General features: G+C 43.9%; 2 protein-coding genes across 7 annotated transcripts in view; one reads left to right on the top strand and one right to left on the bottom strand.

Annotated features, from left to right (window-relative positions):
• LOC125449234 (zinc finger protein 229-like) overlaps window positions 1–5,651 on the bottom strand; it is a 43,152-nt gene extending 37,501 nt beyond the window's left edge. The window contains exon 1 of one of the 2 annotated variants that reach the window (XM_059641596.1): window positions 5,405–5,651. The gene's annotated coding sequence lies outside the window, so the exon portion shown is untranslated. Of the gene's footprint in view, window positions 1–5,391 lie in introns of both variants that reach the window. The other variant, XM_059641595.1, reaches the window with a different exon arrangement.
• LOC125449413 (gastrula zinc finger protein XlCGF71.1-like) overlaps window positions 1–13,537 on the top strand; it is a 129,842-nt gene that overhangs the window by 11,378 nt on the left and 104,927 nt on the right. For all 5 annotated transcript variants that reach the window (XM_059641606.1, XM_059641607.1, XM_059641609.1 and 2 more), the window contains one exon: window positions 10,181–10,382. The gene's annotated coding sequence lies outside the window, so the exon portion shown is untranslated. The remainder of the gene's footprint in view (window positions 1–10,180; window positions 10,383–13,537) is intronic.

The following is a 13,537-nucleotide window of genomic DNA, read 5'->3' on the forward strand; positions in this document are numbered from 1 at the left end:
AGTGGGGGCCATTGTCTGAACTAATCTGTCGAGGTACCCTGAGCTTTGGTATGATTTCTGTGAGTAGTAATTTTACCACTGTCAAGGCTTTATTATTAGTGGTTGGAAAGGCCTCAATCCATCTACTAAATATATCAACAATAACAAGACAATACTTATAGCAATGTACACGCGGCAATTCAATAAAATCAAGCTGAATGCACTGAAATAGACCACCTGGCAAGAATGTTTTCCTGTTATGCACTGCACTCCTTGACCAGCATTATTCTTCTGGCATGTTAGATATGATTGGACACGTGTTTGGGCTGCTTCAGCCAGTCGAGGATGCCGCCAGGTGTGTAGAGTGATATTACGCATTCCCTCCTCGCTGAGGTGGATATTAGTATGAAGACAGTCAATAAGCATTGGTAACAAATCATCAGGTATGCACACTTGGCCAACAGGAGTGACCCAGAGGCTTTTTGATGCAGAGTGCGTCTTCCATAATTGTTTTTCGGAGTCAGGGGTGAGATTCTGAAACTTGGATACAGCTTAGGCTAGGATATGGAGGCTCATGACTTGCGCCTGCTTGACTAGTTGCAGCTAGGAGTAACTGCCTAATGAATGCTCTTTGTAACTTAGACGGCAGCAAGATGGCTTCTCGATGCAAGTTTGCAAAAAAAAGGTTTCTAGCCTGGGAACTGTAAATTCTGCTAGAGCTGCATAAATAACTAACTCTCAGACTGTTGCAAAGAAAGATTAGCAGACAATGCGCCCTTTAGAATACAGAGGTAAGTTGATAAGATAAGGCAGTACTAACCGTTCTAACTGACCTTCGGTTGCAAATGTTGCGGCACTATGTGGTGTGATAAAAAGTGACCTAAGTGTTGTGACATAAGTTGTTTACCAGTTAATATTATTGGATTAAGTAACTGTCAATGAAGCAATATCATGTATTGATTGGTAATTGTTTGAATACACTGTGCGATCACGCCATGTACCCTGCTTTAAGAGAAGTATAAAAATGTCTTTGTATTAAGTTGTATGTGCAGCTTCTCCGAGGAATATGGAAGTGCTCAACTTCTGTGTTTCCGGATGCTCCGTACCCGGCCGTATGAAGAAATAAAGAGTAAAGTCTTAAACAGCCAGACCGATTGTGAGTGCTCATTGACCGATCGTGGAATCGAGAGACCCCGCCAGGGGTCGAGATTTTCACCTCGTGCTGTGATTCGGATTCAGTACGGATGGATCGTGGACAGTGGTGTAAGAGCCTTGAGTCCTCCACTATTGAGAGTAGTGGAATCGGCCGGCCGGACATGCTTATTTTCTCCGTTTGGTTTTCCTCTCATTCAAGTTGGTGGACTCGACTCTTCACTGCCTATAGTCCGAAAACAAAAAAGTTTTGGTCTTGGAAAGATTAGAAGGGAGTCGGGGACTCCATTTAAAGGTTGGGGACCTGTGGATCGGGGATCCGAAATAGATTCGGGGTCTCTAACTTTGTGAATTGAGAGATGAAATATACAGGTCGGGCACCTGAGTATTGAAGACTTTAAATGAGTTGGGGACTCAAATTTGGTCAAATTGGCATTGTTTAAAGTGATTTTCAAATTCGTCTGTGAAAGACAAAACAAGGACGTATCGCAGTATATTATAATGAGACTGTCAGGGTTTTAGGATGTTGTGAAGGTTTTGTGGAAGTCATTAGTTTGTTGTTCGTTGACAAATTGTTGATTCGTGAAAGTTTTGGCTCGAGGTTATAAAGGAAGGTTGTACAAGATGGGTAATAATATAGATAAGATGGAAGACCCGTCTTCTTCACTGGTGAAACTATGTGAAAAGTATCTGGATAAATCTGAAGGCCTGCGTGAACTTTCTGGCACCTTAACTAAGAAATTAGATGATGAACAGTGGCCACTAGGCGGCCCTAAAAATAATCAATTGGTTAAATCAGCCCAGCAATTGATTTGGCGACGAAACATGTGCTCAAAAACGAAAGAATTGATTGGACTGTGGCGACAATTTTGTGATGAAAGCCACAAACAGGTGGTGTTAAGTTCATGGCAGGAGTCTGCCACCAAATTGGGAATTGAACTGACTGATAATGGTACCATGAAATCAATTGAGGTTCTCAAAAACGAATGTGCTCGAGTCAAACATCAACAGAAACAAAAAGACAAGTCACCAGTGACTGACAAACAAAAGGAGCTGAGTAGTTCAATGGTTGGCTTTGGTTTGGGTGGTGAAGACAACGAAAACTCTGATTTGGATGATTGATGTTGCCAGACTGAAAGCTCTGACAAGAATGAGTCGACCTCTGACAAGCTAATGCCAACCATTGAAGATGTTGCTACCTTACAGAGGGCCTCTGACTCTGAGAAGCTGCTATGGGCCAATGCCGGCTGTTATTGTAATCCTCTTACTAAACTCTGGATGACTCCGGCTGGTCAAATTTATATGTCTAACGCTGTTGCCTCATGGGTCATTGTTTGCATAATGCTACTCATTGTGGTGCTCGCTCGACTTCTGACGTCCTCTTGGCCACCTGGTGGCACCCTTGCCTCCAGCAGATGGCCCAGAGTGTCAGTGCTCAATGCCTCACCTGCCAAGAACATAACCCAGGCAAGGGTGTGCATTGCCCGATGGAACAGACACCCCTTCCTGAAGGGCCCTTCCAGACCCTTCAGCTTGACTTTATTGAGTTGCAAAGATGCCAGCATTATAAGTAAGTTCTGGTTATTGTTGATATTTTTTCTAAATGGTTTGAGGCTTATCATACTCCTAATGCTACTGCCAAGACTGTTGTAAATATTACGCTCAAAGAAATTATTCCCTGTTTTGGTATTCCCTTTTGCCTGTCCTCTGACAATGGCCCCCACTTCATTGGGGACATCAATGAAGAAATATGCTCTCATTTTGGGATCCGCCACCAGCTTCATTGTGCGCATTGCCCTCAGGCTGCGTGGCTTGTAGAATGTTGTAACCAGATTTTGAAAACTAAACTTGCCAGATTGACTTCTGAGACCAGTCTCTCCTGGGTTCAGTTGTTGCCTGTAGTATTGTTCCACCTGCGTTCGACTCCCACGGGCAAAACTCACTCGTCCCAGCCGAAATCGTTTACGGTCGAACTTTCTGCACGCCCTGGAATGATGTCTCTTCCCCTATTCATTTCCACCACATGACTGAAGACATGTCCTCCTATATTCTCGCTTTGACTAAAATTTTGCGAGGTCTTCACTCCCAGGTCCATGCTGCTTATGAGAAGTTCCCCTCCCTCGACACTGTTCCAACTCTTGAACCCGGCTCCTTCTTTCTCATCAAGAATTGGACACGCCGTGGCCTCCAACATTGATGCGAGGGGCCCTTCCAGGTTCTCCTCACCACCCCTAATGCTGTTAAGATCGCCGGGCGCTCCACCTGAGTTCATCTCCATCATTGCAAGGTCGTCGGTGGAGCCCCTTACAAGGGGGGAGATGATGGAGATGGAGACAATAAGGAACTGGGAGAGAAACCAGAATCAGTTGCTAACAAACCAGACTCTTAAGATAGAACCAAAACTGCATGTTTCGAATAGCAATTCTTCTTTTATTTTAGATATCCTAATCCTTGCTCCAGGATGACCAGTAGGAATCTCCCAGACTTCAAACGGGAAACCTCCTGTTGATCAAGGACTGGCACCGCCCTGAGCCAAGGTGGAAAGGACCATTCCAGATACTCCTGCAAACACCAACAGCAGCCAAAGTTCAGGGACATCTGAGTGATTGTAAACGATGGGCCCCGCAAAGGGATTAAAGACTACTATTGGACTTTCCATTGTCAAGACCGCCTTTACGAAATTAGGCCTAGAGGACAAATTGTTTTCTAAGACTCATATCCTTTTATATGGAAACTGCTTGCCCTGTCAGAAGAGGCGTTATTTGTGGCCACCCCTGGATGGACTCCCTTTGACTTATACACGACTGACACAACTAACGCTTCATGTGCAGGCCAGACTGGTACATACTGATGAAGTGTTCACGGGAGATGTGTACAGATGATAAACTCAAACAAGAAACAGTCCCCTAATTGTATAGGAACATAGAGAAAGAATGGCACAACATGTTCAAACCCGCTAAGTTACCTGCTTTGATTTTCAGGACAGGGATGGGGGTGTGCATGTGCTGTAGTCCCCAAGAACACCAGTTGTATACAGACGCAGTGCTCCCGCCAACATTGCCAAGTGAACAAAGGCCTGTTTATGTGCACTTGAAATGAGCAAAGGTGTCTTAACATAACTGCTGGTAGACAGTTTATTTATGGCCAGTGTAATGGGACACGTTAGTTCAGCCACCTGGACGTATCCATTTGATACCTACCAACGGGTGGGGTCAGGCGGAGTCCCCAGCCAGCCGGAGAACTGGTGGTACAAACAATTCATGCAGAAAAATAATCAGGAGGTCAAATGCTATCGAGCTAAGAAAGGCTTTGTGTTCCTCCTTAATGGGACGTACACGACAGCCACACCGACCCTTCCAGTCCTCTTTGCAGTTGGTACTATTGGACCACTTACTGTCCCATGCCCCCAGCGAGGACATACCTGTAGGAAGATAGTGACCCGAGCCGTTAGCGCACAATTCTGTGCAGACTGGAAGGACCCAGTAACATTGGGGTCCTCGCTTGGCTACGGGTTCCTCAGGTCCCTGTCCCTAGGGGGATCAGCAGGAGTTGGGGTCCTCGCTTGGCTACGGGTTCCTCAGGTCCCTGTCCCTAGGGGGATCAGCAGGAGTCATTAGTGTCAAAAATAGGAACCACCTTAGTGGTGGCTCATGGTACCACTAGCTGCTCAATCTAGCGATATATCTTGGTCTTAATTTACTTTGTCTTTTTGTTAGTATTGCTATCGTTAAATGTATTATTGCTAAACTAATGAATTCCATTAGTGATATCGGTTCCCCTCAGGAAATGCTCCTCCTCCGTCCTGATGGTGTCCCCATTGAGGATGAGGAGAACCAGTTGTCCACCCTAACTCCTCCTTGGAAGAGGAGGAGTATTGACAGGCTCTGGCATTCATCCACTTTGACTGATCTAATCTATGCTCTCCCACCCTATGGTGTGGTCATGGAATGACCAAAGTGGGGAGATGAGAGTCTGAAACCTAGATACAGGCTAGGCTAGGATATGGAGGCTCATGACCTGCGCCTGCGTGACTAGTTGCAGCTCGGAGCAACTGCCTGATGAATGCTCTTGGTAACTTAGATGGCAACAAGATGGCTTTTCGATGCAAGTTAGCAGAACAAAGTGGCTTCTAGGCTGCTAACTGTAAATTCTGCTAGAGCTGCATAAATAACTAACCCTCAGACGGTGGCAAAGAAAGATTAGCAGACGATGCGCCCTTTAGAATACAGAAGTAACTGGATAAAATAAGGAAATACTAACCGCTGTAACTGACCTTCGGGTGCAGGTGTGGCAGCACTATGTTGCGAGATACAAGTGTCCTAAGTGTTGTGACATAAGTTGTTTACCAGTTAATATCATTGGACCAAGTAACTGTCAATGAAGCAATATCACGTATTGATTGGTAATTGTTTGAATGTACTGTGTGATCACACCTTGTACCTTGCTTTAAGAAAAGTATAAAAATGTCTTTGTATTAAGTTGTTGTGTGCAGCTCCTCCGACAAATACGGAAGTGCTCAACTTCTGTGTTTCCGGATACTCTGTACCCGGCCGTATGAAGAAACAAAGAGTAAAGCCTTAAACAACCAGACCGATTGCAAGTGCTCATTGATCGATTGCGGAACCAAGAGACCCTGCTGGGTATCCAGATTTTCAATAACATAGCTGAAATCAAACTGGCATAAAACACCTTGACAGGATAAAGACCATTGAAACTGGCTGATACTCACGTCCGGCCGGCCGATTCCTCTGCACTCAATAGTGGAGGACTCAATGTCCTTACATCGCTGTCCACAATCCGTACGTACCGAGTCTGAGTCACAGTACCAGATGAAAATCTCGACCCCCAGCAGGGTCTCTTGATTGTGTGATCGATCAATGAGCGCTCACAATCGGTCTGGCTGTTTAAGGCTTTACTCGTTGTTTCTTCATACGGCCGGGTACAGAGCATCCAGAAATACAGAAGGTGAATGCTTCTGTATTTGTTGGAGGAGCTGCACTCAATAACTTAATACAAAGACATTTTTATACTTTTCTTAAAGCAAGGTACAAGGTGTGATTGCACAGTACATTCAAACAATTACCAATCAATATGTGATATTGCTTCATTGGCAGTTACTTGGTCAAATGATATTAACTGGTAAACAACTTATGTCACAACGCTTAGGTCCCTTTTATCTCGTGACACCGTGCCGCCACATCTGCTCCCGAAGGTCAGTTAGAGCGGTTAGTACTTCCTTATCTTATCAAGTCACTTCTGTATTCTAAAGGGCACATTGTCTGCTAATCTTCCCTTGCAACGGTCTGGGGGTTAGTTATTTATGTAGCTCTAGCGGAATTCGTAGTTAGCAGCCTCAAAGCCATTTTGTTGTGTTAACTTGCATTGAGAAGCCATCTTGTTGCCATCTAAGTTACCAAGAGCATTCATCAGGCAGTTGCTCCTAGCTGCAACTAGTCATGTAGGCGCAGGTCATGAGACTCTGTATCCTAGCCCTGCCTGTATCCACGTTTCAGACTCTCAATATCATCAAGGGTGTAAAAAGAGAGGACAGTTGAGAAAAAAAATCAGGAGAATTAACTGTTGTCTGCCAGAGTTAACAGCTCTCAGCTGTCAAGAGAGAATCACTAGCTCTTACCGTTTTCTCTAAGTTTTAGAGAAAGTACCATCTAAATCAAAGATACCTACAACACAACTAGTTAATAAGCCTGACAGAAGAATTTGACAGAGGAGCCACTCCTGACAGTATATTTGATGGAGAAGGCACAGAGCATTCCAGTAGACATGTAATCTGGCTGTAACGTTGAGAGACTAAAGTTTGTGTTTGTGTTTATTTTATGTAAGTGGCACTCATATTTATTGGAACAGCATACCATTAAAATCTTGTTTTATTCAGGAATAGTTAGTGGTTAGAAGGGTTCATTCAGTTTGTTAATAGTTTAGTTAATTTGTTTACTATTAGAGTTTGATAAAAAAAAATTTGTTGAATGTAAAGTGAGTGTCAGGGACTTGTTTTATTTAACTACTAGAAGTTGCTGAGAGGTCGTTTACACCACTTTTCACATTCCTTTTTAAACAGATTATAAGGGAGGGTCCCCTCTTTGGCACTTTGGTTTTAATTATCAGAATAGAGTGGGATCAACCTCCACTTTATGACCCTATGAAGAGGGGTTGGCTCGAATGGGCCTGTATTCCCTACAGTTCAGAAGGATGGGAGGCGATTGATTGAAATGAATAAAATTCTCACAGGTTTGGACAAATTAGATACAGGGAGGATGTTTTCCCTGGTTGGGGAGTCTAGAACCAAGGAATGTAGGGAAAATTTCTTCATGCACTGTGTAGTGAACCTTAGGAATTTTGTATCACAGAAGGCTATGGAGGCTATATCATGGAATGTATTCAAGAAAGAAGAGAAATTTTTTTAGGTTTTTAAGGTATCAATGGTTATTGAGCAAAAGCAGGAATATGGCAACAAGATTGATATATAGGCCAGCTATGATCATATTGAATGACAGCATGCTCAAAACGCCAAATGGCCTACTCCTGTTCCTGGTGTCTATGTTTCTATACTTATATTTATATTTATATTTTGTCCTTTCATAGGACCTGCTCCAATTATGGAAAGTATTGTAGTGACCCATGTTTATAATTGTCAAAGTGGCCATTTTAGGCTTTTTTAGCTGACGCAAGATGGCAAAAGGTGTTGACAGTCACCGTTGATGTTCACAGATAGACCTGTGGTCTCCATAAAGAGCTACCGGGTGAGATGAGATCCTCTGTTGGAAGAAACATTCGTGGTGGAGGATTTAATCAAGTTTCTGTAAACAGACAGTTCTATACATCTAGGTATTTTTGAAAGGCCTAATTTAGCCACTCAAGCTTGTTATTTAGTAAAAGTACAGTAGAAAGTCTGATTCTACAGAATTCTGAATCTTTTAGTTAATTGTAGAATTAGAAAGGTAAACAACACATTAGTGTGAAAGAGCCAGTTGCATTCCTTGAGCAAATGTTTGCAGGCAGTAAAGAGGCCCAGTGCATTATCAGGGAAGATAAGGTAATAAATGGTGCAAACACAACCTTCAAAAATCTATTGACACAGGAGGAGAACTGAGGAAGGTTATAAAAAGAGAGGTCATAATTGAGGAGAAATAAACAATTGTAACTTAAGTACAGATATGAATAATTTGTACATGCAAAGATCAGGGAAAGGCAACAGTTCAGAAAACCTATCCAGACAACAGCAGAGCAAAGCACAGACAAAGGCAAATTACAAACCACAAAGCAGTTATGTCCTGTAGTTATTTGTGAAATCTAAGCAAGTTTTGTTTAAAGACTTGGTAAAGTTGTAAAGTGGTTGAATTTCACCCTTGTCACTGTAATTCAGATAGAAGATTTTACTGATGAAACTTAAGTTTAAAATTCACTTACAGCATGCAGATAACAAGTAGTAAACTGCAGCTGCAAGTGAGAAAGACTTGTTTGATCCCTCAGGCGAGAGTGAGAGAGGGATCGTTCTCAATTTGTCAGTGTTACAGAATTGTAATAACTTTATATTAGAGATGAATTTGAAGATTTTGTAACAATTGGTAGAAATTAATATCCTTCCTAATCTGCCATACTAAAGTTAGTACAGAATTTGGAAGTGTTTTTGGTGAGAAGCAAGTGTTTAGATAATTGGTAAATAATGCAGTGCAGCTGACAAATGTCTGGGACGAAATGTAACTGTCAGAAGCATTGTAAGATCCCAAGACAAAATGATAGAGGGATCTAGCAGACATCATGAGATTATGGGAGAATCTAGGGCTGTCCATGGAGTTGTCGACCATTGATTACATGTTTACTGGGTTGGCTGTATAGATTACAAGATGTGGCTAATAATGAAATCAATGTCGCAAGTAATTAAAATCCTTTCTGTTATAACACAATAATTGCATTCTGTGTGACCTCATGCTATAGAAAATCATGCTATAAAAATAACAGGGCTTATAGACAAAAATATTAATCAAAAACAGATATGGGAGTTATCCTGACACACAGGTTAGCACAGTTTAAAGGAATGTTAAATTCATTTATATTGATGAAATACTACAGTAAATTTAAAACTTTACACTGAAAAAAGGTTGAACATAACTTGATAGGAAGGATGGTGGTTTTGAGGTTGCTGAGTTGTTAAAACAGGGACGGAGGGTTATCACCATCATCACCTTCAGGTGCAGTTGCGGTTGCAGGGTTAGGATGAAAAATAGTTAATCCAGAAGTGGATGGCTGTGGTTCATTGTCTTCTGACTGCTTCTTCTGGGGAGCAGGGTTGGCTTGAAAAAGGCATCTAGTTTTTGCTGCTTTGCTGTTTTTCTCCTTTCGTGAAGAAGCTGTTCGTAGGGTGCCAAATAAGACCTTGTTCCACGAATTGCTATCCTGCTGCATTCTGCATAAATGTCTGTAATAAATGTCTTCTAAGAGCTGCAACTGCTTCTCAACTTCCCTCGGGATAGAAGACAAAAGAGAAGTGGAAACCTGATGTGGTGCTGCATCCTGGACTTCAACCTTTTCATCTCCAGCTTCCGTTCCCTCCTCAGCTGTAGAGAGGTCTTCACAATGGGACTCAAGCAGCTCTGCAACATCCTCACTCTTGACATATGATGTTGATGCAGAGACTCTGTTGGTGTAAACATTGCATTCCTCTGCACACTATGACACTTAAAATGTTGGGGATTGAATCATGTAATAGCCAACACACATGCATGTTTTACAAACAGCATTCACCTATCCATCAATTGCATGACAGCCAATTCGTGTTGACGCAACACACATAATAGCAGAAAGAATTGTACTGAAAAGTATAAAAATATTGTATTCAGCTGGGGACCTCTGTGTGTCACTGACTTCCAATCTGTGCAGTATTTAAGAGCGCAACTGGTCCCCATGTGAAAACCAGATTTGGAGTGGTCTCTGGCCCCTCACACATGTGTGGCAAAAAAGCTCTGATTAAAGTTCATTTGTACTCTAGAACATAGAACTTTAGGTCTCTCTTTGATATTTCTCCCTACAACAGAAAGGGATTCACTCGGTCAGTCAGTCTGCAGATATACCAGTGAGATGCCATTCATTACTGTGGGAAGACATTCAATTCAGTCATCTCAAGCACTGATAGACCAGTGAGATTACGTCTGGGAGAGGCTGTTCCCTCAATCCTCTGATGTGCTAAAACACCAGTGAACATACTAAGGAGGGATCACCAGTTTGTGGACTGTCAGGTCAGTGGAAATAAATGATATTTACTCTCCATTCACCTAAATGTGTTTGCTTCTGCTGTCAATCTCACCTAGAACTGAACCATGATTGAGATGTTATTGGGATAACATCCCATTGATTTCTATATTTCTGTAAATCAATGTCCTTTATCTGCTTACACAGAGGTATGCAGACACTGCCTTAAAACTTCCTGCCCAACTAGAATGAAGTGTAAAACTTTGTAACTCCTTATCTTCCTACACGTAGGTATGCAGACACTGCCTTAAGCTTCCTGCCTGAATAGAATTAGACATAGAACAGTACAGCACAGAACAGGCCCTTCAGCCCACAATGTTGTGCCGACCATTGATCCTCATGGATGCACCCTCAAATTTCTGTGACCATATGCATGTCCAGCAGTCTCTTAAATGACCCCAATGACCTTGCTTCCACAACTGCTGCTGGCAACGCATTCCATGCTCTCACAACTCTCTGCGTAAAGAACCTGCCTCTGACATCCCCTCTATACTTTCCACCAACCAGCTTAAAACTATGACCCCTCGTGCTAGCCATTTCTGCCCTGGGAAATAGTCTCTGGCTATCGACTCTATCTATGCCTCTCATTATCTTGTATACCTCAATTAGGTCCCCTCTCCTCCTCCTTTTCTCCAATGAAAAGAGACCGAGCTCAGTCAACCTCTCTTCATAAGATAAGCCCTCCAGTCCAGGCAGCATCCTGGTAAACCTCCTCTGAACCCTCTCCAAAGCATCCACATCTTTCCTATAATAGGGCGCCCAGAACTGGACGCAGTATTCCAAGTGCGGTCTAACCAAAGTTTTATAGAGCTGCAACAAGATCTCACGACTCTTAAACTCAATCCCCCTGTTAATGAAAGCCAAAACACCATATGCTTTCTTAACAACCCTGTCCACTTGGGTGGCCATTTTAAGGGATCTATGTATCTGCACACCAAGATCCCTCTGTTCCTCCACGCTGCCAAGAATCCTATCCTTAATCCTGTACTCAGCTTTCAAATTCGACCTTCCAAAATGCATCACCTCGCATTTATCCAGGTTGAACTCCATCTGCCACCTCTCAGCCCATCTCTGCATCCTGTCAATGTCCCGCTGCAGCCTACAACAGCCCTCTACACTGTCAACGACACCTCCGACCTTTGTGTCGTCTGCAAACTTGCTGACCCATCCTTCAATTCCCTCGTCCAAGTCATTAATAAAAATTACAAACAGTAGAGGCCCAAGGACAGAGCCCTGTGGAACCCCACTCACCACTGACTTCCAGGCAGAATATTTTCCTTCTACTACCACACGCTGTCTTCTGTTGGCCAGCCAATTCTGTATCCAAGCAGCTAAGTTCCCCTGTATCCCATTCCTCCTGACCTTCTGAATGAGCCTTCCATGGGGAACCTTATCAAATGCCTTACTGAAGTCCATATACACCACATCCACAGCTCGACCCTCATCAACCTTACTAGTCACATCCTCAAAAAAACTCGATAAGGTTTGTAAGGCATGACCTACCCCTCACAAAGCCGTGTTGACTGTATTTGATCAAGCCATGCTCTTCCAGATGGTCATAAATCTTATCCCTCAGAATCCTTTCTAACACCTTGCAGACGACAGACGTGAGACTTACCGGTCTATAATTGCCGGGGATTTCCCTATTTCCTTTCTTGAAGAGAGGAATTACATTTGCCTCTCTCCAGTCCTCAGGTACGACTCCAGTGGAGAGCGAGGATGCAAAGATCTTCGCAAGTGGCGAAGCAATTGCATTTCTCGCTTCCCAAAGCAGCCGAGGACAAATCTGATCCGGGCCTGGCGACTTGTCAATCTTAATGTTTGACAAAATTTTCAGTACATCAGCTTCCTCTATCTCTATCCATTCCAGCATGCACACCTGCTCTTCAAAGGTTTCATTCACTACACAGTTCGTTTCTTTCGTAGAGATAAGAGATAATGGGAATGCCAGATGCTGGAGAATCCGAGATAACAAAGTGTGGAGCTGGATGAACACAGCAGGCCAAGCAGCATCTTAGGAGCACAAAAGCTGACGTTTCAGGCCCAGACCCTTCATCAGAAAAGGGGGATGGGGAGAGGATTCTGAAATAAATTAGGGAGAGAGTGGGAGGCGGACTAAAGATGGATAGAGGAGGATAACAAAGTGTGAAGCTGGATGAACACAGCAGGCCAAGCAGCACCTCAGGAGCACAAAAGCTGATGTTTCTGGCCTAGATCCTTCTTCAGTCTCTGCTTGGCCTGCTGTGTTCATCCAACTTCACACTTTGTTGTCTTGGATTCTCCAGCATCTGCAGTTCCGATCATCCGTGGATAGAGGAGGAGATAGGTGGAGAGGAGAGTATAGGTGGGAGGTAGGGGATAGGTCAGTCTGGGGATGACGGGCAGGTCAAGGGGGCGGGATGAGGTTAGTAGGTAGGAAATGGAGGTGCGGCTTGAGGTGGGAGGAAGGGATAGGTGAGAGGAAGAGCAGGTTTGGGAGGCGGAGATGAGCTGGGCGGGTTTGGGATGCTGTAGGGGAGGGGAGATTTTGAAGTTGGTGAAATCCACATTGATACCATTGGGCTGCAGGGTTCCCAAGCGGAATATGAGTTGCTGTTCCTGCAACCTATGGGTGGCATCATTATGGCACTGCGGGAGGCCCAGGATGGACATGTCGTCTAAGGAATTGAGGGGGTTAAAATGGTTTGTGACTGGGAGGTGCAGTTGTTTATTGTGAACCAAGGTTTTCTGCAAAGCGGTCCCCAAGCCTCGGCTTGGTTTGCCCAATGTAGAGAAGGCCACAATGGGTACAGCGGATGCAGTATACCACATTGGCGGTTGTGCAGGTGAACATCTGCTTGATGTGGAAAGTTATCTTGGGGCCTGGGATGGGGGTGAAGGAGGAGGTGTGGGGGCAAGTGTAGCACTTCCTGCGGCTGCGGGAGGAAGTGCCGGGTGTGGTGGGGTTGGAGGGGAGTGTGGAACGGACAAGGGAGTCACGGAGAGAGTGGTCTTTCCGGAAAGCAGACGGGTGGGGATGGAAAAATGTCTTTAGTGGTGGGCTCGGATTGTAGATGGTGGAAGTGTCAGAGAATGAAGCGCTGTATCTGGAGGTTGGTGGGGTGGTATGTGAGGACTAGGGGGATTCTCTTTTGGCAGTTAT

This window comes from Stegostoma tigrinum, chromosome 42 (assembly GCF_030684315.1).
Source record: "Stegostoma tigrinum isolate sSteTig4 chromosome 42, sSteTig4.hap1, whole genome shotgun sequence".
NCBI classification, from domain to species: domain Eukaryota; kingdom Metazoa; phylum Chordata; class Chondrichthyes; order Orectolobiformes; family Stegostomatidae; genus Stegostoma; species Stegostoma tigrinum.